The sequence below is a fragment of the Chiloscyllium plagiosum genome, chromosome 26, assembly GCF_004010195.1.
Source record: "Chiloscyllium plagiosum isolate BGI_BamShark_2017 chromosome 26, ASM401019v2, whole genome shotgun sequence".
NCBI lineage: Eukaryota > Metazoa > Chordata > Chondrichthyes > Orectolobiformes > Hemiscylliidae > Chiloscyllium > Chiloscyllium plagiosum.
Window position 1 is genome coordinate 14425856 of NC_057735.1, and position 26561 is coordinate 14452416.

At 41.0% G+C, this 26561-nt stretch overlaps 1 protein-coding gene across 7 annotated transcripts in view; it reads right to left on the reverse strand.

Moving 5' to 3' along the window:
* LOC122563116 (plasma membrane calcium-transporting ATPase 1-like) overlaps positions 1-26561 on the reverse strand; it is a 233175-nt gene that overhangs the window by 172432 nt on the left and 34182 nt on the right. The window contains exon 1 of one of the 7 annotated variants that reach the window (XM_043716560.1): positions 16866-16942. The exons of the other annotated variants lie outside the window; for them this stretch is intronic. The gene's annotated coding sequence lies outside the window, so the exon portion shown is untranslated. Of the gene's footprint in view, positions 1-16865; positions 16943-26561 lie in introns of those variants that run through there. 7 annotated transcript variants of the gene reach the window in all.

Here is a 26561-nt window from a genome sequence, read left to right on the forward strand (position 1 = left end):
GGGGGGGAAAGTGGGGGAAGGCAGAGGATTACAATCAAATCAGTTTTGTAAATTAGTTTCTATTGCAAAAAACAAATTCCAAAGTTTTTTCAGGCATTTAAGCTCACTGCAGTGACAGGAGGCACTTGGAGCGAGCTCTGCATGAAATGTGACTAAATTTATTCAAAATTAAAGTACCATGGGGATGTATACGTAAATTTAAAAACAAAGGGTTTTAAAAAAGAGCCTTCCCACTTCAAAATGATGTTAAATTTGTCAGCATGGCACAAAATGCTACAGAATGACCAAACTTAATACTTTCAAATTTGTAAAGGTAACAAAGCTAAACAGGAATGTGCATTAAGCGGAACATATGAAACATTTTCAGGTGGATTTGGACAAGCTGTATGAATGGACAAGAGCACAGCAGATGGAATATGATGTGGATAAACCGGGGTTGTCCACTTTGGTAAGAAAACAAAACGTGCAGAGTATTTCTTAAATATAGATGGCTGGAGAAAAGGGAGGACTGTAATCTAGGAGTTGGGATAAGGCTACCATTTCGTTAGCCTAAGAGGATTTGAGAGCAGGAGTGAACTATTGCTTCAGTTGTATAAGCTCAGTTGGTCTGCATCTGGAGTACTGTGTAACATTTTGGTTTCCCTATCTCAGGAACGATATTGTTGTTGTATTGTGGGAGTGCAATAAACGTTCACCAGATCTTGTACCTGGGATGGCAGGACTGTCATAGAGATGTACAGCCCGGAAACAGACCCTTTGATCCAATCTGTCCATGCCAACCAGATATCCCAACCCAATCTAGTCCCACCTGCCAGCACCCGACCCATATCCCTCCAAACCCTTCCTACTCTTATACCCATCCAAATGCCTCTTAAATGTTGCAATTGTACCAGCCTCCACCACATCCTCTGGCTTGCAATTGTACCAGCCTCCACCACATCCTCTGGCAGCTCATTGAGGGCTGTGGAAACTAATCTTTGAGAATATTTAGATGAAGGGTTAATAAATATGTGATTACTGATATATTAAAAGGGTTGTGGGGCTAGCACGTGCCGAGGCAATGAAGTGCCCAATCAATTGTATTAAATGGTAGAGCAGGCTAAATAGAACAAAGAAAATTTACAGCCCAGGAACAGGCACTTCGGCCCTCCAAGCCTGAGCCAATCCAAATGCAGTGTCTAAACCTGTCAGTCAATCCCTAAGCATTTGTATCCCTCTGCTCCCCACCTACTCATGCTTCTGTCCAGACGCATCTTAAATAAATCTACTGTGCCTGCCTCTACCACCTCTACTGGCAAAGCATTCCAAACACCACCACCCTCTGAAGTACTTGCCACATGTATCCCCCTTAAAAACTTTTCACCTCTCACCTTGAAAGCGTGACCTCTCGTTATTGAATCCTTCACTGTGGGGAAAAAGCTTATCTCTATCTACCCTGTCTATATCCTTCAAGATTTTGTAAACCTCAATCCAGGTCCCCCCTCAATCTCCTTTTATTGAATGAAAATAAACCTAACCTATTCAACCTCTCTTCATAGCTATCACCTACCATACCAGGCAACATCCTCGTAGACCTTCTCTGCACCCTCTCCAAAGCATCCACATCCTTTTGGTAATGAAACGACCAGAACTGTACACAGTATTCTAAATGCGGCCGATCCAATGTCTTGTACAATTTTAACATTACTTGCCAGCTGTTTATACTCAATACCCCGTCCAATGAAGGCAAGCATACTATATGCCTTCTTGACCACTCTATCCACTTGTGCAGCAACCTTCAGGGTACAATGGACCTGCACTCCCAGATCTCTCTGCCCATCAACTTTTCCCAAGGCTTTCCGTTCATCGTATAATTCGCTCTAGAATTAGTCTTGCCTAAATGCATCACTTCATTTGTCTGGATTGAAAACCATCTGCCATTTTTCCACCCAACTCTCCAGTCTATCTATATCCCCCTGTATTCTGACAGTCCCTTATGCTTTCTGCTACTCCACCAATCTTCGTGTCATCTGCCTACTCTTATGCTCCCAAGATGCAAAATGCCCCACTACCTGAATAGAAGCAAAGGATATTTGTTCTGGCAAACATTTATTATTCAATCAATATCTGGTCATTTACTTCATCATTGTTTGTAGAAAGGTGTGGTGTGCAGATTGGCAGATGTTCTGATACCCTAAAGATGTGAAAGATACTTTGTAATCACATTTATTTCCCCTTCGCCTTACTTTGACCAGGTTAATTGCTTCTGCAGCTTGAGGCTCTGCTGTATCTCAGATTACAAGTGAAAAGAACTTAATTTTTTCGGGGGGGGGGGGGGGGGAAGAGAAACGTTTTACAAAACTAAATTAAAGCATGGCATAAAGATTATTTGGCAGTAAATTTCTCAGCCAGAGTTTGAACATGATCCATACTGTAACCATTTCTTTTACAGTCACCAGGAAAACCCAATTTATCTTTATCCTACACCACAACAGTAAGCCCCCAGGCCTGGGCCACTGGTATGCAAGGCAGCAGGAAGTGTCAAAACGTAGATTTAAGGCAATGGAACAGCTGCATAGCATTCCATAATGCTTCAAAAAAAAAAGCAGCACAGTAAGAGTCTGGAATTAACAGTCTGAGAAAATTCTGTTTAAATTTCTAAACCGTGAAGTATTTATCACATGAAAAATAACATCTGCAGCAGGAATTGATAGGTAGGGAGGGAGGGGAGACACCAGACAAGAGAAAGCAGTGAGTTGCACTGAAGCTTACACTTCCAAGAAAAGATAGATTTTAGTCACTCATCACTACCTTTTAGTCTTAAACACCAGTCCGATCAGTGAATATCCAAATTTGCCCCAGAAATTAAGATTTGCTTAGAACCAACTGACTTGACTTCTACACAACCACCTGATGAAGGAGCAGCGCTCCAAAAGTTAGTGCTTCCAAGTAAACCTGTTGGACTATAACCTGATGTGTGATTTTTTACTTTAACTTATAACATGCTCCATATGCAATAAATTGAACAGTTTTTAAAGCATCACTGAAAGAATTTATCAAGAGTCAGTTTATCATGAAGGCACTAACTTTTCCCCGTTTGACATCTGCAGAATGGGATTAAAGCACTGAACATTAAAGCTGTTATTTATAAAATGGGATTCACAACCGGCAGGTTATGCTTTAAAAAGGAGGCAAATTTCTACACATATTGCTGAGTGACATTTAATTCATTTTAAAAGTAGCAGAAAAATATTCTGATAGCTTTATTTTTCATTGGGTAACCACCAAGATCAAGTCACTAACTTGGACTAGAATCAGGTTTACGTTGCATTTTTTCACTAAACTTCTGACTTGACTTGGACAAAAATCAAGTTAATAACATTCCTTAGTTTATAAAAAAAAGCCTCCTATGATGCACAGTTGTTGACATTCTAATGTAACCACAATGTATATTAAGCACAGGCTTTATTCACACCCACCCTGATTGATCCCATCCACTGCCACTGTTGCCGGTCTGGTTCAGAGTCCGGACTTCCAGATCCACAGCAGCGGTCGGTTGGTCAAATCAATCAGAGGAGTGTCTTTGCACCCCACCCCCCCACAATTTCTCACTAACGTTACATGGTGACCGAGCATGATGTGGAGGAGCCGGTGTTGGACTGGGATGGACTTAAGAGTAGTTCTGGGGTTTACATATTAATAAACCGAAACCTGCAACTCATTCTAAAAAAATGAAAGACTTAACAACCCAGGTTTGTTTGGTATATCGTTTCAGTTCGTGACATTGTAATATTTTGCTATAAATTCTGTGTCTTAGGACCTTATACTCCACAACCACCTGAAGGAACAGCACTCTTAAAGCTAGTGCTTCCAAATAAACCTGTTGGAATATAACTTGGCGTTGAGAGATTTTTAAATGATGACTGAGCAGTTTGTTGGCATGAATAAAGACCACTCCTTTGAGAGGAAGGCTACCCCTCCGACGGGAGTTAAATAAAGTGCTTTGTCAGATTCCTGTCCACCCGTACATGGGGTAGGGGGAAGAACACCACCAGCACCCAAAAGATGAAACCTTGACAACATTACCTGTATAACACATCCAAATTGCATTGAATCCTGAGGTCACTTTGGTAACTGCTTCATGCACAACAATTACACCATCACCAAAAGTTGTTCTTATATTAACAAAGGGTGCAATTATGAAAAACTTGGTCCCAAATGTTTTGCTGTCTGCAAAATGTATTAATTGCCTCAAAATCTACCCTAAAAAAGACTTAGCATTATTCTGATAAATAAAATGCAATTTTTACATATATTGATATTTGAAGAAACACCATTGTGCTTACATTTGCAAAAAACACTTTCGTCCATATCTATACCGGTGAAACACTTCTGTATTAATTGTTATTGAAAACACCCATTATTTAAACCTATAATTCATTCTGCATCACAAATGTCAGGAAATTGGAGTCTGGAAATCAGGAATAGGCCCACAGCCTGACACTACTGTTTAGTTAATAAATAGAGCAACAGGTAAAAGTTTCTTCGACTTTCATGTTATAAATCAGCTATTTTGCATTTTAACCACTACCAGAGTTGTACATCACAGTGAAGGAAAAAAAGTAAAAGAACATTTTTAACAAGTGGAAGAAAATGACATGGTAACAACTCAAGTAAGCAACACTGTCCTTCGACAGGTGGAATAAAAGTTGTGTTAACAGTTGCAAGGGTTTCTCAACAGGAAGTGTTTTTTTTTCTAATCTATCTTAAGGATTTCCTGCTTTGGTGAGAACTGTAACCAAATGAGACTCACTTAACCATTACTGAAACATAAAAAGGTGTTAATAGACACAGACACAGGTTGCAGAGAATGTCTGCCTCATGCAAGTTGATTCTTTACAAAAATCTGTTAACTGCATACATTACTAAAGCTCACTATACCTTCTCAATAAAAGCTTACAAAAGGAATTAGGTTAACTTAAATACAGACACTTCCCTCAAAGTGGTCGACAGTTCAGCTGTGACATTAATAAAAGACAATGTCTCTTCCACTGAATTCCAACCTGCATATTTAATTCAAATGTCTGCCCAACATAATTGAGTTGAGATGTACAGCAAAAATTGTAAACATAAAAATGTCATATTCCAATAGAAAACACCATTTCAATTGTAACTGGGGAAGGAAGAGGCAATGGAATCTTTTAATCAGCCAGCTACAACTTCTCAACAATTGAATACGTCGTTTAAAATCGTTTAATCCAAAAACACTGCCCACAGTAAGATACAAAAGTCAAAGGAAAACAGAACCTTTTATTAAAAATAAGATGGTTTGCTTGGCTGGAAGCATATGGAATTTTCTTTTAAAAAAAACCAAGCCTCTTGATAAAAACAGCCTTCCTCTAACCCCAATATGCTTTAAATAGAAACAAGAGTTGGAAGTCAATGACCCACAACTGATTAAAATACAAACAAACAGACCAGCAGTGTTGGGATGAGTCAAAGCAAATATCGTGCAGCTACGGGAACACAAATTCAGAAGAAATGCAGCAAAGTAGAGGAATGACATGACAAACAGGCCAGGATCATGAATTCTAAGAGGAAAGGGCTCAAAGAATATAGAATTCTATTTTAAAAATTGTAAAACAATTCCTTAGGTTAAATCTTCAAGTACTCACAAATTCTATAGGTCTTAAAATTTCAACTTGCCTGGAACAGCTCAAATTAAAAATACACCGCAAGAGGGGAAAAAAAGTCCATGAAACTCGACTAGGAAAGCTTGGTTCATGTTACTGTGGAATTGCTCTCTAATGTCACTGCTGTCTATATTATAATCAGCTCATTAGCAACTGCATACACATCTTTTCTGTACCATCTCACTCTCCCAAGTTTTCGTTACCAATCAATAGAAATCTGAGGGAGGAAAGCTCACTGCAGCAAACATTGATTGCACCAAGGGCACTGCAGCGTTTTATTGGGTCAGGAAGCATGGCATACGGCTGCAATGTTCCCTAAGTCAAATCTGGAAGTGACCACCACTTCTGGTTTTGCCTGCTGAAACTGGTGCCCACTGATTCAGGTGGCAGGTTTCCACTGGAGGATCTGCCATCAGTCGAACAGGTCTGGGTCAGGTATGAAAGAGCCATTTTAAAAGGGCAGGACAACAAAGTTGTAGGCCCCACAACCACTAATGCTCATTCTGCAGTTTGCTCACTTTTGTTTTTGCAACCATTCATTACCCTTCAAAAACATATCCGACCACATCACAAAAATCTACTGCTATGGGATTTCCCCAAACCTCCTCATATCCACTCACAAAGTCTAATTCAAAATGTTAGACTGAAGACAGACTAACAGCACCTCCTGCAAGTTCTCCAACAGGAACAACCAAGTACCAACAGACCGTTCTGCCTCACCAAGGCAACCTGGACATGGCAGAGATGGCTAACAACTATGGGTTCCACCAAAAGGCCATCATTTTAAAAAGAATATAAAAGTTGAAATCTGCCATGGGATGGCATGAAACTGGTCACTTCATACTACCAACTTCATTTATCATTCTGAGCATACCATGATGCTTTCAACATTTCAGCTTCCACCCAATTGCCTCGGCCCATCTACCATTTCACCCACTCTCTCTCCCGGGAGGGAGGAGGGAGGAGGAAGGAGGAAGGAGGAGAAGAGGAAGGAGGAGAAGAGGAAGGAGGAGAAGAGGAAGGAGGAGAAGAGGAAGGAGGAGAAGAGGAAGGAGGAGAAGAGGAAGGAGGAGAAGAGGAAGGAGGAGAAGAGGAAGGAGGAGAAGAGGAAGGAGGAGAAGAGGAAGGAGGAGAAGAGGAAGGAGGAGAAGAGGAAGGAGGAGAAGAGGAAGGAGGAGAAGAGGAAGGAGGAGAAGAGGAAGGAGGAGAAGAGGAAGGAGGAGAAGAGGAAGGAGGAGAAGAGGAAGGAGGAGAAGAGGAAGGAGGAGAAGAGGAAGGAGGAGAAGAGGAAGGAGGAGAAGAGGAAGGAGGAGAAGAGGAAGGAGGAGAAGAGGAAGGAGGAGAAGAGGAAGGAGGAGAAGAGGAAGGAGGAGAAGAGGAAGGAGGAGAAGAGGAAGGAGGAGAAGAGGAAGGAGGAGAAGAGGAAGGAGGAGAAGAGGAAGGAGGAGAAGAGGAAGGAGGAGAAGAGGAAGGAGGAGAAGAGGAAGGAGGAGAAGAGGAAGGAGGAGAAGAGGAAGGAGGAGAAGAGGAAGGAGGAGAAGAGGAAGGAGGAGAAGAGGAAGGAGGAGAAGAGGAAGGAGGAGAAGAGGAAGGAGGAGAAGAGGAAGGAGGAGAAGAGGAAGGAGGAGAAGAGGAAGGAGGAGAAGAGGAAGGAGGAGAAGAGGAAGGAGGAGAAGAGGAAGGAGGAGAAGAGGAAGGAGGAGAAGAGGAAGGAGGAGAAGAGGAAGGAGGAGAAGAGGAAGGAGGAGAAGAGGAAGGAGGAGAAGAGGAAGGAGGAGAAGAGGAAGGAGGAGAAGAGGAAGGAGGAGAAGAGGAAGGAGGAGAAGAGGAAGGAGGAGAAGAGGAAGGAGGAGAAGAGGAAGGAGGAGAAGAGGAAGGAGGAGAAGAGGAAGGAGGAGAAGAGGAAGGAGGAGAAGAGGAAGGAGGAGAAGAGGAAGGAGGAGAAGAGGAAGGAGGAGAAGAGGAAGGAGGAGAAGAGGAAGGAGGAGAAGAGGAAGGAGGAGAAGAGGAAGGAGGAGAAGAGGAAGGAGGAGAAGAGGAAGGAGGAGAAGAGGAAGGAGGAGAAGAGGAAGGAGGAGAAGAGGAAGGAGGAGAAGAGGAAGGAGGAGAAGAGGAAGGAGGAGAAGAGGAAGGAGGAGAAGAGGAAGGAGGAGAAGAGGAAGGAGGAGAAGAGGAAGGAGGAGAAGAGGAAGGAGGAGAAGAGGAAGGAGGAGAAGAGGAAGGAGGAGAAGAGGAAGGAGGAGAAGAGGAAGGAGGAGAAGAGGAAGGAGGAGAAGAGGAAGGAAGAAGGGGGGGGGGAGGAGAGGAGGAGGAGGGAAGAAAGAGGCTCTCTCATTTGTTTCAGCAGGAAGGTATCAGTCTTTGTGATTGTTCCAAATCTTAATAGCTAGGGACCTTGGTAGAATAGAAATAAAAATTCAAATACCTGCACTATGCTTTCAGTGTGAAGGAGGATTTTAAACTGGAGAATTACTTTCAGTTTTTCTTTACTGGAAAAAAGTATTGTTTAAGTGAAGCTGCTTCACAATTGCATTAACTACAATACAAATCCAAAAGCATGGAAAGTAAAATTAGGACAGTCCATGAACACTGAAGAGGGCCACAACTAGCTATAGATTAATTACATTTTAATGCATCAACTCACATACCATATGCATAGCATCAAAAGAGTTGCAAACTTTTCTCAGCAATTCACAAATACCAACTTTCTAGAAGACTTGTAATGATGGAGATTGCCATCCAATGCAGGAGATACTAATGGTTTCAAAATGTCACACCTCCCTTTTCCCTAGTAAAAATCCTTTTCTTTTCAGATCAGTATGTTACTTCTCATATCCACATCTCTGCCAACTTAAAAGCATCTTTTTAATGTAAAGTGATCCTTGTGTAAAAATTAAAGTCACTAAACAAATGCGGGAGTTATTTCATTTTCAGTAATTTACATACATGAGCTTTGTCCCTGTTTATAGAGTGGAGCATCTTGCAGCAAGTACAGTTAGTAGCACATTACTGTTAACATATGGCTGATTTTCTCAAATAAGCTTAGCTACAACTTCAGCAATGCTGAATCTTAAAATGCTCACCTGCTCCACCCTGGCCTCCAGCATCTACAACACACCAAGATGCACCTCCTGCCAACACAGTGTGAAGTATTAAAATTTATAACTTGTCAAACTGATGACTAGGTAGGAACATTGCCAGGAACACCCAGTGAGTAACAGGAATCTCTCGACATAGCCAAGACAGACTTAGAAACAAGAGCGAGCAGAGGTTCAATTTGAAGCAAAGTCTTCTTTGCAATCCATTTTAGATGAATCTGCAGTCTGTTAAATAAACTATTTTTTGTAAAAAAAAAAGGCTTCACCTGATCTCAAAACATCCCACGTTCACTCAAATGTTGAAATTCTACATAATTAAGTGGCTGCATTATTGATTTACAGAAGCACACTTCTACACAACTAAAAACATGACTTGCATCCAACAATGGGCTGGACAGTTTTCAGAGGCCCAAGCGGAAGTTTGAGAGAGTCACAGCTGAAGGTGAACTGGAACAAAATGCCTCAATGTGCCAATATACCTGTCCTGAACAAACAAAATCAAGATGCCCCAGGATTCTGAAAGGCTGATTATGGACTTTACATCCCTACATCAAGGACCAACGCCAGGTGCTATTACTAGAAAGCTACGCTATTTTGGCACAGTAACTGCACATTAAAATTCACAATCTGATTCCAAACTGAAATATTTTGAGACTTCCCTACTGTGGTTGTCTGGGTCTAGTTATTAGCTCTCCTACTCAACGTGGAACTGAAATAGCTCACTAACCTAAACGCCCGGAGTCCAGAATGTTTTAGGTAATTTTAGAATCCACATAAACAAAATAGTTAGAGAACATAGAGGGGTCTTCCGGTATTATTTTATCAGATTGTACAACTCAGCAGGACTGAAACAGGACCAAGGGTTCAGGCATCAACATTGAGTGTCAAGCCACATCATTACTATGTTTTCCCTCCTCTCTGAAGACAGTAACTGACTTTTGTGGGTCAGTTCCATAGGTTCCAGAACATTCAGACAAAACACTTCTGCAGGTCTGATCTTTGCAGATGGACTCTTCAACAAAAGTATGTGTGTCTGCTTCAGTAGTACTATAGTCCTGTCCTTAAGATCTATAGAACAATCAATCACTGGGCACCCATCATAATTCAGTCACTTTTCAGCTAATCTGACCCCTCACTATAGCACAGTTGACCTTGTCTATTACAACCTCAACACAAGCATTGTTAATGGGGGGGAAACCTAGTGCGAATACAATTGTTGCACAGCTATACAACATCAATATGAACTGCTAGAAAAGACAGTGTATAGGAAGAATATTTCAAGTTGGCAGTACATCACCTTCTTAAGGATTAGGGACGGGCAGTTAATGATTGACAAAACAATGGTTCATATATGCTTGGAACAGAACAAAAGTAATCTAGCTGTAAAGATCCAGCCCATTGTTCTAAAGTCAGTCAGAGATGTACAGCATGGAAAGAGACCCTTCGGTCCAACCAGTCTATGCCAACCAGATATCCTAACCCAATGTAGTCCCATTTGCCAGCACCCGGCCCATATCCCTCCAAACCCTTCCTATTCATATACCCATCCAAATGCCTCTTAAATGTTGCAATTGTACTAGCCTCCACCACTTCCTCTGGCAGCTCATTCCATACACATACCACCCTGTGTGAAAAAGTTGCCCCTTGGGTCTCTTTTCCCCTCTCACCCTTAAACCCAAGCCCTCTAGTTCTGGACTCTCCTCACCCCAGAGAAAATACTTTACCTATTTACCCGATCCATGCCCCTCAAATTTTGTAAGCCTCTATAAAAAGGTCACCCCTCAGCCTGTCGCGATCCAGGGAAAACAGCCCCTGGATCTGTTCATCCTCTCCCTGTAGTTCAAATCCTCCAACCCTGGCAACATCCTTGTAAATCTTTTCTGAACTCTTTCAAGTTTCACAACATCTTTCCGATAGGAAGACCAGAATTACACACAATATTCCAACAGTGGCCTAACTAATGTCCTGTACAGCCGCAACATGACATCCCAACTCCTGTACTCAATACTCTGACCAATAAAGGAAAGCATACCAAACGCCTTCTTCACTATCCTATCTACCTTCAACTCCACTTTCAAGGAGCTATGAACCTGCACTCCAAGGTCTCTTTGTTCAGCAACACTCCCTAGGACCTTACTATTCAGTGTATACATCCTGTAAGATTTGCTTTCCCAAAATGCAGCACCTCGCATTTATCTGAATTAAACTCCATCTGCCACTTCGCCGCCGATTGGCCCATCTGGTCAAGATCCTGTTGTAATCTGAGGTAATCCTCTTCGCTGTCCACTACACCCCCAATTTTGGTGTCATCTGCAAATTTACTAACTGTACCTCTTATGCTTGCAACCAAATTATTTATCAGTAAGTACTAATGCAAAATACTCATTTAGTATCTCCATTTTCTGCCAGTCCACACAAAGGCCGCCTTGCTAAATGCCAAAACGTAGAGGAACCAGCACCGATCCTTGTGGCACTCCACTGGTCACAGGCCTCCAGTATGAAAAACAACCCTCCACCACTACCCGGTCTTCTACCTTTGAGCCAGTTCTGCCTATATTCCATGAGACCTAAACTTGCTAATCAATCGCCCAAGGGGAACCTTGTCGAACGCCTTACTGAAGTCCATATAGATCACATCTACCGCTCAATCCCCTTTGTTACTTCCTCAAAAACTCAATCAAGTTTGTGAGACATGATTTCCTACGCACAAAGCCATGTTGACTATCCCTAATCAGTCCTTGCCTTTCCAAATACATGTACATCCTGTCTCTCAGGATTCCCTCCAACAACTTGCCCACCACTGAGGTCAGGCTCACCGGTCTATAGTTCCCTGGCTTGTCTTTACCACACTTCTTAAACAGTGGCATCACGTTTGCCAACCTCCAGTCTTCCGGCACCTCACCTGTGACTCTCGATGATACAAATATCTCAGCAAGAGGCCCAGCAATCACTTCTCTAGCTTCCCACAGAGTTCTCGGGTACACCTGATCAGGTCCTGGAGATTTATCCACCTTTACCCATTTCATGACACCCAGCACTTCCTCCTCTAATCTGGACATTTTGCAAGATGTCACCATCTATTTCCATAGAGTCTATATCTTCCATATCCTTTTCCACAGTAAAATACTCATTTAGTATCTCCATTTTCTGCCAGTCCACATAAAGGCCGCCTTGCTGATCTTTGAGGGGCCCTATTGTCTCCCTAGTTACCCTTTTGTCCTTAATGTATTTGTAAAAACCCTTTGGATTCTCCTTAATTCTATTTGCCAAAGCTATCTCGTGTCACCTTTTTGCCCTCCTGATTTCCCTCTTTAAGGATTCACTTGATCTATCCTGTCTATACCTTACATATGCTTCCTTTTTCTTAAGCAAACCATCAATTTCTTCAGTCATCCAGCATTCCCTATACCTACCAGTCTTTACTTTCACCCTGACAGGAATATACAAGGACTAATTATGCTCAAATGAATTGTCAGAGGAAGTGATGGATGCAGGTACAGTTACAACATGTACTTATCCAAATGTCTTAAGTGACTCAAAGATTTGGTTGGGATATGGGCTAAATGCAGGTAAGTGGGATAAGTGTAGTTTGGGAACGATGGACTGAAGGGTCTGTTTCCATGCTGTAGGACACTGACTCCTAAATTATTTCCCCATCTCCCAGATATAAAAATTACCGCAGATGCTCCACAGTTATCTGAAGCCATTAAGCTTATTATTTAATCCCACAGTAATGAATAAGTTTTGTGCCATATTGTTTCTCACCCAGATTTTAATCAGGATGCCAGATGCCAGCATGCCCAGATGCTCTGGGCATACTTCACCCAAGGGTACCAGACCCCTGAGCAAATGAAAATTTTCAGCTGGATACGTGGAAACAACCAGACAAGTGGCTCAGGCAACCAGGAATAAATTATGCAAAGCATTGTAAATTCTATTGTTAGAACAAGGAGGAGGAAATATTTACTTGGACAATGTCATTTGTAAAGAGCAGAAAACTATTAGTGTACTATTTCCAGCAGCCCAAGATTTTAACAAGTCATAATAATTGCCTTTACCTTTATACAGGGAATCTGTTTAACTCAGTTGGCTGGATGCAGTTTTACAGAGTGGTGTGGCACCAACAGCATGGGTTCAATTCCCATCATCGGTTTGAGGTTACCATGATGGACTCTCCTTCTCAACCTCTTCCTTCACCTGAGGTCTGGTGGCCCTCAGGTTAAATCACCAGTCACTTCTCTTTAAGAGAGCAACCCCTATGGTCTGGTAAGATGATGGCAATACAACAACCTTGATACAATTTCTAGCATTGCCAGTCTGAGCAAAGTCAATAAAATGTGGAGCTGGGAACGCACAGCAGGTCAGACAGCAATGGAGGAGCAAGCTGTTTCGGGTCAGGACCAGTCAGTCACAGCCATGACAGGTTGAGTTTATTTTTGTTTAGATTAGATTAGATTACTTAGTGTGGAAACAGGCCCTTCGGCCCAATAAGTCCACACCGACCCGCCGAAGCGCAAACCACCCATACCCCTACATTTACCCCTTTAACCTAACACTACGGGCAATTTAGCATGGCCAATTCACCTGACCCGCACATCTTTGGACTGTGGGAGGAAACCGGAGCACCCGGAGGAAACCCACACAGACACGGGGAGAATGTGCAAACTTCACACAGTCAGTCGCCGGAGTCAGGAATTGAACCCGGGTCTCTGGCGCTGTGAGGCAGCAGTGCTAACCACTGCTGTTTAGAAACATGTAATTTCACACAAGCTATTTTGCAAACCTTTATTCCATTAAGGGATTAAGTTACCTACATTTAGAAAATACCTTTTACTAGAGTTGAGTTTGGTTGATTAAAAATCCAAATTTTGGCATCTGGAAACAACTTTCTGGTGCCAAATACAGCAAAATAGGCAATTAAATACAGGTGATACACAGCAGATGGACAACACAAGATCTGGCTCCTTTAGCAAGGAGCCGAATTTTTATACCAGGATACTTTGGAGCTTTGAAAAAAAAAGCATTTGAGTCGTGCATGAACACAAGTAACTACAAATTATATCTTTGGTCTCCCCAAATTGGAAGCATTTTGCTTCAATATTTCTAACTTAGAATGTACCTACAATTTCAAAAGGCCCAACGTTTTTATAATTCATCTAAAATGTAGGGTATTAATGCTCACTGTACAACACGTTTGTAATATTTGCAAGTTAATACTCTTGAATTGAGTGAAGCAATGAAACGCACATCTTCAGTGAATGGTATTTATTGGCATTAGCTATAAAAACACTCAGCCTTTATAATCCATTTTAAGCATTGCCATAACTTTTATGATGATATATATAATTATTCTGTATAAGACTGTCAAGCTTTATTCTGTCAAAGTGCTTCTGGGATCTACTGGAGGAGAAAATCCAGTGCACCACTAAAGCTAACATCGTGGTAAAAGGAATAAAAGTGTATTTCAGGAGGTTTCAGAACTGACCTTCCTCTAATAAAATTTAAATTTTACATTTTTAAAAACCACTTTTTGCATTCCTTATCACATTTGTGCGATTCTGAATGTTTTCACATTCGTGTCTTTCTAGTGAATTCACTAGCTTAGTCATTCCTAAATAATCTACGGCACACAATTTATGAGAACAGGCAAATGCAAGTGCATGCTTCTTTGCCCCTGACGTAATGCATCAGTTTTCAAAACTAACACTCCAGCTAACATTGGCTGCTGATTGTCAACAAACGCTTCATTTGGAAGAAATGCTCATTAGCTATTGAGTTTATTTACATTTAATAGCTTGGACAAATCTCAGTCTTGTAATATAAATCATTTCAGCTATAGGCTAAGCTGAAAATACTGAAGGATGGATTCATTCATTGCTGAATTGATGCAATTAAGTTATTTGCTTCAACAAAGCTTGTTGTTTACTATAACTGATACCTTTAAATCAATTTGTTCGGGTGCAATGCAACACATCTAGACTTAAACAATCCAGGTCTTTTTCAATATATAATTTCAGTTGCATCACACCGTAAACTTTTGCTAGAAATCTGTGTCTAATGATCTTACACTCCACAACCACCTGAAGGAGCAGTGTTCTGAAATCTAGTGTCTCCAAATAAACCTGTTGGAGTATAACCTAGTGTTGTGTGATTTAACTCTGCAGCAGATGGGAGTTCAAGCCACAGGCAGAGATAGGGATACGACCATTGCAACATAAGAGATTGCATTAGATTTTTTGATCACCTTGTGTTAAGACAAGTCCAAACATCTACATGACAGATGTGATTTGGACCCAGATCTTCTAGCCTAGAGGTAAGGGATAATTCCACAACACCTGTTTGAAATGATATGCTTGGCTGAAATAGCCAAGAGATGAAGGTTACTTATGCACAATATACCATAACAGCTATATAACAACCATGGACAATAAAAGCTAAAAAAGGGTAAAGTTGCCATAGTCCAACTGGAGCATAGAGCTGCGCTCTCATGCAAAACAGCGAGATACAAACTGGTTAAGCTGAGGGTCATCATGCTTCAGGCGAGGGAGAGATTGAAAAAAAAAAAGGAGTGTCCTACACAGTATCCTCAGCTGGTGTGGGCATTAAACCCATTCTGTTGGCAGTGCTCTGCATTGTAAAACCAGCCATCGAGCCAACCCCTGCGAAAGCCAAATATCTTCAATGGGATTAAACTCTTTCATGAGAGAACCACAGGAACACTACAGATCGCTAACCCTGCCAGTGTAATGAAGGCTGACCAAACAGAATCTTGGAACGGACAGATTCTCCTTGTAGGAGTGTTTGAGATAGATTTGACCTATATTCTCTGCTGTTAAAATGAAAGGCAAATCTTAATTAAACATATTAAATTCTTTAAGGGTTTGATAGGACACTCAGTACAATTACACACTCTTGATATTAAGATAAAGATTTTAGTTCTATTTCCTTTGAGAGTTTAATGCTGCTACAGACTCCTGAAAAGCGCGTCTCATAAGTTCATGTTATTGCCACTAGCTTAACAGAATTTCAAAGGATGGCAACCACGAGAACAAGTTTTCCAGGCATCTGCTGTACCAAATCTTCAACTCTTGTGTTACCACAGCACATGCAAGACCCACACAGCAGGAACCACCATTTGTACGGCGCAACTAATGGAAAGCGGAGTTTGTGGAGACCAATACCTAACACAGACAGACAATGTTGTAGTGTTTGAAGGACGGTGCTTCAGACGAGACACCAACTCAATTACCTTATGGATCTAGCATGGAGTTGTTTTTAAACTGAAACAGAAATACAAAATAGGAGCTGGTGTAGATCATTCTGCCTTTTGTGTGTGTTCCTCCATTCAGTACGATCAGGGCTGACCAGCCAGCTCAATATCCTGTTCCCAATTTCACCTAGCACCTTTTGATCCCTTTAACCCAAAAGATGATTACAAAGTATATAACCTTTCTATATGGAATGGAGACACGGTCTGCACAGTTTTGTTTTTAGTGCTGGCATGAGATAAGATTAGCCAGGATAGCTAGAGAATTCCCTCTCTTTGGTTTAGACCTGGAATCTTTAATAATCATCAGACAAGATTAAGGGCATGGGAGACCAACTTCAAATGTCATATGTTATTGAAGGAACTGGAACATAACTGCCCTGAAGATAAGAACATTCATTCTCTGAAGCATGAAAATCTTTTTTCTAGAGCTTGGCAGGGTTGATGTGGGAAGAAGGTTTTCCTTCTTCGAGACGTCAGTCTCAGCATAAGGGGCAGGTCACGAAGACGAGACAAAAGAATCAATTTCTTCAATTCAGGTGGTGGTGAATCTTTTGAATTCTCCATCCCAGAAGGCTGAATACTGATAGATTTCTAGATCAAAAAAGTTAACAAGGAGTATGAGGATAATGGAGGAACATGGCACTGAAGTAAAGATCAGCCATGATCAGCTGAGTAGTAGAGCAGACTTGATGGGCAAAATGGCCTAATTCTATCCTTTCTGCTCAAAGCATCACTTGGCAGATCTACGACCCTCACCGGTTTCAGCAAGAGGCACAAATTTTGCAAATCACCTTGCAATCACAAGGATTGCTCTTTAACACTTACTTGTACAGAAGTGATCGTTCACATGTTTGCAAAATCTTCCCAACCGCAACACTGCGTGTTTCTTGGTTCACTTTGCAGCGCCACCTTGAGGATAAACAATGATGTGCAGTGATTATTGCTGTGGTTAGATTGTTGTGAAAACATGGCCCCAGTCAGGAGACGGTTCCAGGCTTTGTACAAATTGCAGTTGACACAAAGTGGCCCAAGTCATCACCAAAATATTTTAGGGCCGCATCGAATAAAATATCTGTTAAATTAAAAGGAGGATTTTAAATTCACCCGTCGTCTTTTGGATGCAAGCATTTATTAAGGATCATTCTCTTCAAGAATGAAATTAACCTAAGCCAGGAAAGGAAACCAATGAATAGGGGAAGGCATAATGTCAACTTTTACTTGGAGATCACAATGAGATAGAACGTAAAACAAGTGTGGTCATGGGCTTGACAGACAAATTTTAAATGGTTACTCAAAACATTGTGGTAGGAACAAAGTCACTTTAAGGTTTCATTTCCAGCACAATAGTGGGTTGAGTAGTTTTGTTTTTACACCAATGCTAATGTAAATTTGGAGTTGGGATACAAATCAACTGCAAAAGTAGATAGAGAGACCCCCTAGCAATTGGGCCACAAATAATGGATGCGTTGCTGGAAAAGCGCAGGTCAGGCAGCATCCAGGGAACAGGAGAATCGACGTTTCGGGCATAAGCCCTTCCTTATGCCCGAAACGTTGATTCTCCTGTTCCCTGGATGCTGCCTGACCTGCTGCGCTTTTCCAGCAACACATTTTCAGCTCTGATCTCCAGCATCTGCAGACCTCACTTTCTCCACAAATAATGGATAAACACCAACATTTCTTGTTGTGGTGCAAAGATAGACAGGCTCAAACACTTCCAGACATTTGGGGAGGGGTGAAGTTACAGGAGTCAAAACCAGAAACAGTGCAATTGTTCAAGAGTGAATGACGATCAAATAACCATACTTGAAATGTTGGAGACTGGGATGGTACTCATTTGCCAGATAAACATAAAGAGCTTCAAACAAAAACAAAAACTCTGTTTGTATGTGATTGAAATGCAAACCCAAAGTCACCAACTTAAAGAATCTTTACAATCACGGCTACAAAGCAAAGAGATATATGATGGCTCAGTGGTTAGCAATGCTGTCTCACAGCACCAGGGATCTGGGTTTGATTCTACTCTCTGGGTGACTTTCTCAGTGTCTGTGAGGGTTTCCTCTGGGCGCTGTCCTTTCCTCCCACAGTCCAAATGATGTGCAGCTTTGGTGGACTGGCCATAGTAAATTGCCCATGGTATTCAGGGATGGGAAATATGGGAGGTGGGATGCTCTTTGGATGGTTAGTGTGGAATCCAAGGGCTAAATAGCTGAACTGTAGGGATTCTATGATAACCATTTTATTGCCCAGCTCTTCATAGTCATTTAAAAATCAGTTACTCCAAGGAATCATTTGAGACAAATAAATCTGAACCGGGCTCCACTAGTGCAGTGGTGTTCCTAGTGCTGGGCTAGACGACCTGGGTTAAAGTCCCAACTGCTCCAGAGATGAGTTTTCAACCCAAACCCTCTTGGATCAGCTCAATATCCACTTTCTGTTCACCATCCTGACCACCACCCCCTATGCATAAATGAAACTTGGCAAAGTGAGTGGAGTTTGTAGATCAGTTACCGAGGGGTGGCTGAAGGTCCAATGTAGAACATGACCATGATTCAAGATTGACATTTTGAATCAAGTCAGTCAATGTTTGAGTTGGGGGTGTTGTTGAAGAAATAGAGCATGAGGTGAAACAGAAGGACAGTGGGTACATTGGGGGCAGGGGGAGGAAAAATAAATAGAGCCAATGTCCCTCTTTTGTTAAGCTGAAGTTTAAGCTTCGAATGGGATCTAAAGGGAGTGACACGACATTTTAAAAAAAGGGAGTGTAATGCCCCCGGACTGCTGCAAAGCTAGGACATTGCATCACGCAACTTTGACACAACACTGCTTTTCGATGCTCAATATCCAAAAAGATTTGGATTTGAGAAACTGGACAAGAATATTTAACTTCATGTAATGGTTCCAATGTGGAAGAGGAGATTACACACAAGCACTTGCTTCTGCTCCTTCAACATCAATTTGAAAATACCTAGTCTGTACTGGCAGGGTCTTATTCACAGCCAACATATTTAAATGTTTTCAGCTAATGATTTGAAGAGTTGCCTTTCTCATTAGTAAACACCATTTAACCAGGTATAGTATCACAACTGTACTATTTAGATGTACACTAATTTCTCTATAGGGAATATGTATGCAAAGGGGATTAAATAATGGCGTCCACAAAGGATTTAGTAATGTTATCAAAAGGTTTAACAACCCTCAAGTAACGTTTATCGAACTAACACAAAAACGTAGTCTAGCCAAGTTGACAGAGATATCTAAATTTTGTATTTAAATATGACATTTGAAAAATCAATGCCTTTAAGCATGAAAGGCACGCCATGGAAGTTTCACCTGTTACCAAAGTTTGATAATGGGCTGATTCCAAAAGCATTGCATGGAAGTAAAGTTGTTGATGTTACCTAGAGGCTTCAATTAGCAATGGGGGCAGTAATCAAAATAGCAGGTCATCTTTTATTTTGGAGAATATTCCCTGCCAATAGTAATACAGGAAAGTAAACAGACTGGCCCAACTGCATACCACATGTATTTACACACAGAGCAAGAATGGAACTTTCCCCATGCTGCACATCTTCGATTTCACACAACTCCCAAGCTCCTGCCGGATGTATTTAAATAGCCCGACGCTGCAAAACCCAGCAGTATCAGACTATCTTTGCAATGGCAGATCACCACTGCCACAGGTACAAGAACAGAACAAGATCACAGATTTGGGTCCCTGCATCTCTAGTCTACGGCAACACAGCTCAATAACTGGACCGACGTTGGCTCCAAAAAGTAATAATTTGATCCGCACCTTATCAATGGTATTTCAATCAATCATAATTTTCAACTGTTGCCTAATGGTGAGGACAACTGCACGGAGGCGATATACAAGCTGGGAAAAGTAAGTCACGTTGTCCATCAAGCCTTCTCCATCATCTAACATAATCATGGCCAAATATGGGCTTCAACTTCACTCTTCTATACGCTTCCCATTTCCTGAAATTCCATGAGGCCAAAAATCTGCCTATGCTAGCGTTAAATATAAGCAACATTGGAGTATTTACAACACTAGGGAATTGCAAAAATTCACTGCCCTTTCAGAGAAAAAAATAAAGTCCTTCTCTTCTCAGTCCCAAATGATCGCTCTCTTATCCAAAACTGGTTTCCCATATTTTAGACAGTCCAGCCAGCAAGAACAATCTGTCTACCTCTGTCAAGCCCCTTCAGTATAGACATTTTCAGGACATCTCTGCTCTTTCATCTTAACTTTAGAAAAATATTGTCCCAATTTACTCGGTCGTTTATCATAGGAAGATTCTCTCCTTCCATGAACCTCGTGAACCTTTGGTTTAACTGCCTCCAATGCAAATATATCTTTTACTAAAAGAAAAAGGTCAAAACTGCACCATGTTCAAGGTGTGGTTTTACCAAAATATGTTACAATAGAATGACTTATTATTCTTACACTCCAACCCCATTACAAGAGATAAGCTTGCCTTTTTCCTTTCCAATTGTTGGCTGAACATATGCTAATTCTGCTTCTTGTACAAACACTCAATACCCTTTGAGCATCAATATTTACAAATTTCATACTTAAAAATTTCTGCACTTTCATTCTTTGAGCAAAAATAACCTCTCATTTCCCCATATAATACACTGTCATCTTCTTGCGCACTCATTTATTCTGTTTGCAGTCTCTCTGCATCCTTAGTCACAAATTGCAACTCCTAGATCTACATCGCCAGCAATCTTAGAGGCGCGGTCATTGGATCCTAAGGGAACATAAAATCAGCAAGTTAAAAGCTGTAGAGATACATTCGAATACAGTTTAATTTAACATTGATGTGAACTGAAGCCGAATTTCAACTACTGTGTTCATTTCTGGTCTTCTGCAATGACCCCACAGCTTTACTTTCCTTCATGAGCATCAAAAATATACAAACAAGGAACTAAAATAGGATAAGACAAGCTCCTGACCTTCTGGGTTCACCACTGCTGGCAAATTAAAAAGGCCAAAAGGCAGAACTTAGTTTTACAATGCCTTCATTTCATCAAGGGAAAAAAGTTCCAATTAAAATCACATGATGAAGCCCAAACCTTAAACCTTCGGTGAAACTGCCTAATGTAATTCAACTTTTACACTTCTAAGCCAAGAGGAGAAAATTACAAATGCAAATTAATACTGTTCCCATTGTTCATCAGTAATGAATAATTAACAGCTACAGATTGAGAAGTCAATTACTCAATTGGTAAATTCAGTGACAAGAGACACAACAGGGATGCAGCATGTGAAGTCACTACTGTCTGCAGGAAATTGCTCCATCTTTAAAAAAGGTGAATGAACTTAAGATATCATGTTGGCACTTTGAACGCTGTTTAAAATTATTCCAAATACGTAAATCTTTAAATTTGACTGTACAACAAGCAACAATTAGATTCTTGCAATTTGCACAAAAAAGTACTTCACTGACTGTAGAATGCCTCCTTTTGTTTCTCAGTTATTTTAATGTTAACCTAGGAAATAAATGAAGGAGATGGAAAGGAGCATAATCCAATTCTCTTTCATGGGTATTATCAAGCAAATCAGGCTGGTGGGGAGGGAGGTGAATTTTGTAGTGATTCATCGCGCAAATATTAAACTAAACGGCAAGGCATATTCAAATCAATGGCGATTGGTATTGGAACTAAGTCCTTTTGCGAGTAGCAGAGGGTTATGAAATGATCAGCTCCTTCTCCCCAAGAGCTACATTCCTAAGACAGTGCCATAGGAGAGAGGACGCAGAAGCTCTACTTATGTAGTATGATTAATTGAATTTGAATTGAATTTATTGTCATGTGTACTGAGGAACAGTGAAAAAGCTTTGCCTTGTGAGCAATTCAGGCAGATCACAGAATTAAGTATCATAGATAGTAAATAATAGTTTGAGAGTCCATTCAATATTCTAACAACAGTAGGAAAGAAACAGTTGCAAAACCGACTGGTGCGCGTATTCAGGCTTCTGCACCTCCACAATGGTAGAGGTTGGAGAAAGACATTGCCAAGGTGGGATGGATCTTTGAGAATGCTGGCAGCCTTTCCTTGACAGCGGGCCTGGTAGATGGATCCTGTAGATGGGAGGTTGGCCTTTGTGATCATTCGGGCCAGAATTCACCACTCTCTGCAACTGTCTTTAATCTTGAATGGTAGAGTTGCCATACCAGGTAGTGGTACATCCACATAGAATGCTTTCGATGGCACACCTATAAAAGTAGGCAAGGGTATTAGCGGTCATGCCAAATTTCCTCAGCTGCCGGAGAGAGAAGAGACATTGTTGGGCCTTTGTAACCAGTGCGTCCACAAGAGTCCAAGAAAGCTTGTGTGGATGACCACTCCTAGGAGCTCGATGCTTCACTCATTCCACCTCTGTGCTGTTAATGTGTAGGGGGGCATGAGTAACATCTCACTGAAAGTCAGTGCGTTGCTTGGTTTTGCTGGCATTTAGCGAGAGATGGTTCTCAGTGCACCATTTTTCCAGGTCTTCCACCTCCTGTCTGTAGTCTGTTTCGTTGCCATCTGAGATTTGACAGATTATGGTGGTGTCATCAGCGAACTTGAGTGGCATGAGTCTGATATTTGGCGACGCAGTCATGGGTATTCAGTGAGCACAGTAGGGGTCTCATGTGGAGTGTGTTAGTGACGATGAAATATTGTTCCCAATCTTCACTGATTGATTCAGTTTCCCAACCCACAGGCCACAATCTAGTTGCTGAGAGTGGGACTTAGTCAGAGATCACCAAGTTTAGTAATCAGTCTCGATGGGATAATCATGTTGAAGGCTGAACTGTAGTCAGTGAGCAGGATTCTTATGTTGCTGTTCTTTGTGTTCTAAAGAGGAGTGATGGGCAAGTGATATGGCATTTGACATGGATCCGTTGGCCCGATAGGCAAATTGAAGCGGGTCAAGAGTAGTGGGGAGGCTAGAGTTGATTAATGCCATAACCAGCCTTTCAAAGCACTTCATGACCACCGATGTTAGGGGCACTGGACGATCGTCATTGAGACATGCTGCATGAGCCTTCTTCGGCACAGGGTTGATGTTGGCCCTCTCGAAACAGGCAGGGACAGTGGCCTGCTGCAAGGAGAGGTTGAAGATGTCAGAGAAGACCTCTGCCAGTTGATCTGTGTATGTTCTGAGTGCACGGCCTGGTACTCTGGTCCCATCACTTTCCTTGGATTTACATAGGAAAACTGATCGGACCTCTGATGCAGTGACTGTTGGGATAGGTTTTTCAGAACTTGTCGGAATAGGGGTTACCTCTCTGCCAAAATTCTGCTCAAAGAGAGCATAAAAGACAGACAATCTGGGAGGGATATGTCATTGTCTGCTATCTTGCACTGTCTCTTTTTAGAACTGGTGGTGATGTCATTCACAGATAAAAGGAGTAGGAACCAATTCCATTCTAAGTTGAGAGTGAAGTGACATTTACATGCCTCTTAAGAAATCAAACTAAATAGTCTCACAGGAGACATTATTCTTCCCAAAAAGAAAAATCTTCTCCCAATCTAGCAATTTGATGGGGCCAAGAATATTAGTGTTCTCTCAAATATACAACAGGAAATGACATCATGGATTTCTAAACGTGGCTGCTTATGTTACATCACACTTGAAAAACATTTCTATTACTAAAGGATGTCAATGTCTTCCTATGGCAATACATTTTATTTTGCTGACAAATCATATGCCGAAGTGCAAGAAGAAGAAAATACACAAATCTGAAACTCAACACTCCCTGTGGGGAAACTATACACATTGTAAGGACTGTTGCTTATGGAAAAATCAGAAGACAATTACTCTGACTTAGAAAAGTATCAATGCCCTGTGGCAAAACAAAACCTGACGGTTCTTGCAAACTGAACAGTAATATAAAAATGGAACACAAACTCAAAGGTTAGAACTAAAATACATAACAAAAAGCAATCATTTCACAAATGCATCTCATCAGCAGTAGTCTACTCCCTCCCTAGGTACCCCACACAACAAAAACATTTGCAATCATTAACCTTAGCTCTAATGTCATCAGTGGATCACCTCGCTCTCTCTGGTAACAGACTTCATGCACATTACACACAACCTACATCAACTACTACCCTTGGTCACCTAATCTTCCAGGTGACACAGCCTCAAGATAACCTGGACCCACTGCCATTTTCTAGAGCTGCCAGCTGATGCATAAAAGGAACATTTCAGTGGCTAAAACAATCTCTACTCACATGGGCAATACAAAGGCTACATTATTCTCTATCTCTACTCAAGTTATTTTTCTGTTGGGAAAAAATCTTTTATGGAAAAAGATTCTGTGAACTGTTCTGCATCATAAATCCTTGTCTACTTTATTGTTGATGATAACTCAAAGTTTAACACAGATTTTCTGTTGCCCATTTTATAAATTCACAGGTTGTTGGTCAGGCCCGCAAATTTCCCAATCGACAGATGGACTCCATGTCATGTAAGTACTGCAAATCGCAAAGAACAATTCACCTGGAATAACCAACTGCTTTCTTGCAGGATCACACAATGGTGTTTTAATGAACTATCCAAGGCAAATCTGAATAACAATGCTTGGCAAAAATGATTACACAATATACTAGCTGTGAGGAACCCCATTCAGGTTATTATTGGGGTAAAATCCCATACTGAAAGTTTGCTTGATAGATAATTTTTCCCCCCCCCTCTTTTGGGTTTAACAAGGTATTCTTTCACTAAAGCAAACAATGTTACAGATTTGGTTTTAACAATGAAACAAATGTTTTTTTTATTTTGTGTCATAAACAATAGACCAAATTGCTTGCAGATATCATAGGTTTAAAGTTTTTGAAACAAATTGTAGAATACAATTCTAGTTTGGCGCTGTGGCTTAGTTGGTTAAACCACCTGCGTAGTAAACAGGTGGTCTGGAGTTCCAATCCCAGCAGGACCTATGCCTTACATTGAAGATTCCTCGTTTAAACTTTGGGGGGCCCTATTGTGCTGCAGAGGTAATGTCCCTACCCCTGAACCAAGGAATCTAGGTTCAAGTCCCACCTGCTCCACAGATGTGTAACAACATCTCTGAACAGGTTGATAAGGAAAATAAGTTAAATAGCTTAAAAAAAATACAATCCTATTAAAAGTTAACAGCACTCCTTTACTGTACTCACACCAGAGAGAGAATGATCTTCTCTATCACATTTATAGGACTTTCCTTAACAAGTGCTTCCATTCCCAGTTGCCAGAAACTGTTGGCCTCTTCCTTCAGTTTTCATAGAATTTCTCCACTTCGAATAACCCCTTCTGGTCTGGAAATTTGAAACTAAACTTTACATGGAAGTTATGTACTTCTCAACAGTTTTACACCAAATCCATTCTTTAGGAACAACTGTCTTAAACATACTGTTTCAGCCAGAATTTTGGGGAAAACAAAAATCAAAAGAAGGTTTCCTTCAAGCTGAGTATTTTCCCCAAGTCACAATCAAAACCTTTTCTGGAACCTTCTATCTGCATGACTTTCAAATTATACTATTGGAGAATTAAGCATGATCTAAATATCCCTAGGTTCTTGACCTGAAACTTTAAATCAAGAAAATTCAAGTATTGTAAGCTCATAAGAAACAGCTTCGCCCACATTGTTGTTGTTGATTTAAATCTCAAACTGACAGAGCCAACATTGGAATATTTGAGAATGAGGACAGCTTTTCTCCTCAAAACTAACCGAAAGCCATTTATTTCCCATCCTTCAATTTCCAGGAAAGCAGCCGTCACAGACATTGCTGCCATCAATTTGAATAACTCCTCAATCATGCACAGCAAAAATGAGGCAGGCAGGCAGACAGGCAGCACAACTTTCAAGTTTTCAAAGGCAACTTCATACTCTTGCATCCTTTCAAAATTTCCTGCCTTGCTTAAATTTGTTGAAGGTGCAATGACAATGCTGAAGTCCAGAACCAAAACATGATCAAATCCACTCATGGAAAGAAAATGCAAAATTTCATGTTTTGATCTCAGCATGGGGGAAAAAAAACTAGAAGAGTCCTTACTTTCACTTCTCCATGTCCTACTTGGCACAAATCAGTCACTTTTGCTTTGGCAAATTTGTTCTCAGCCAGGTTTATCAATCAAGTTGGCTTTTTGCAGCCAAACAGTTCAGTCAGATAGTTTAAATGTCCTTCCCAATTCTGGCCAAAAACCACCAAGTTATTGATGTAATTAACAATTATATAAGCCTTCAATTTTTTTTACTTAATCATTGATATGTTGCATGTGCTTTTCATTCCAAATGGCATGACTTTGCATTGATAACCTCCATCTGGTGCTACAAATGGCTCGGTCAGTTATTGGAGCTTCCAAAAATCCTTTTAACCAAGTCAGTGGTTATAAAATCATATGCATCCAATTAGTGTAATGCAATCCTCCAAATCTTAGAATAGGATAGGACTCCATTTTTGTTACCATATTGACGTTGCGATATTAAAGGATCTTTGTGATCCATCTGGCTTTGGCACCATGATAGGTGAGCTTCAGC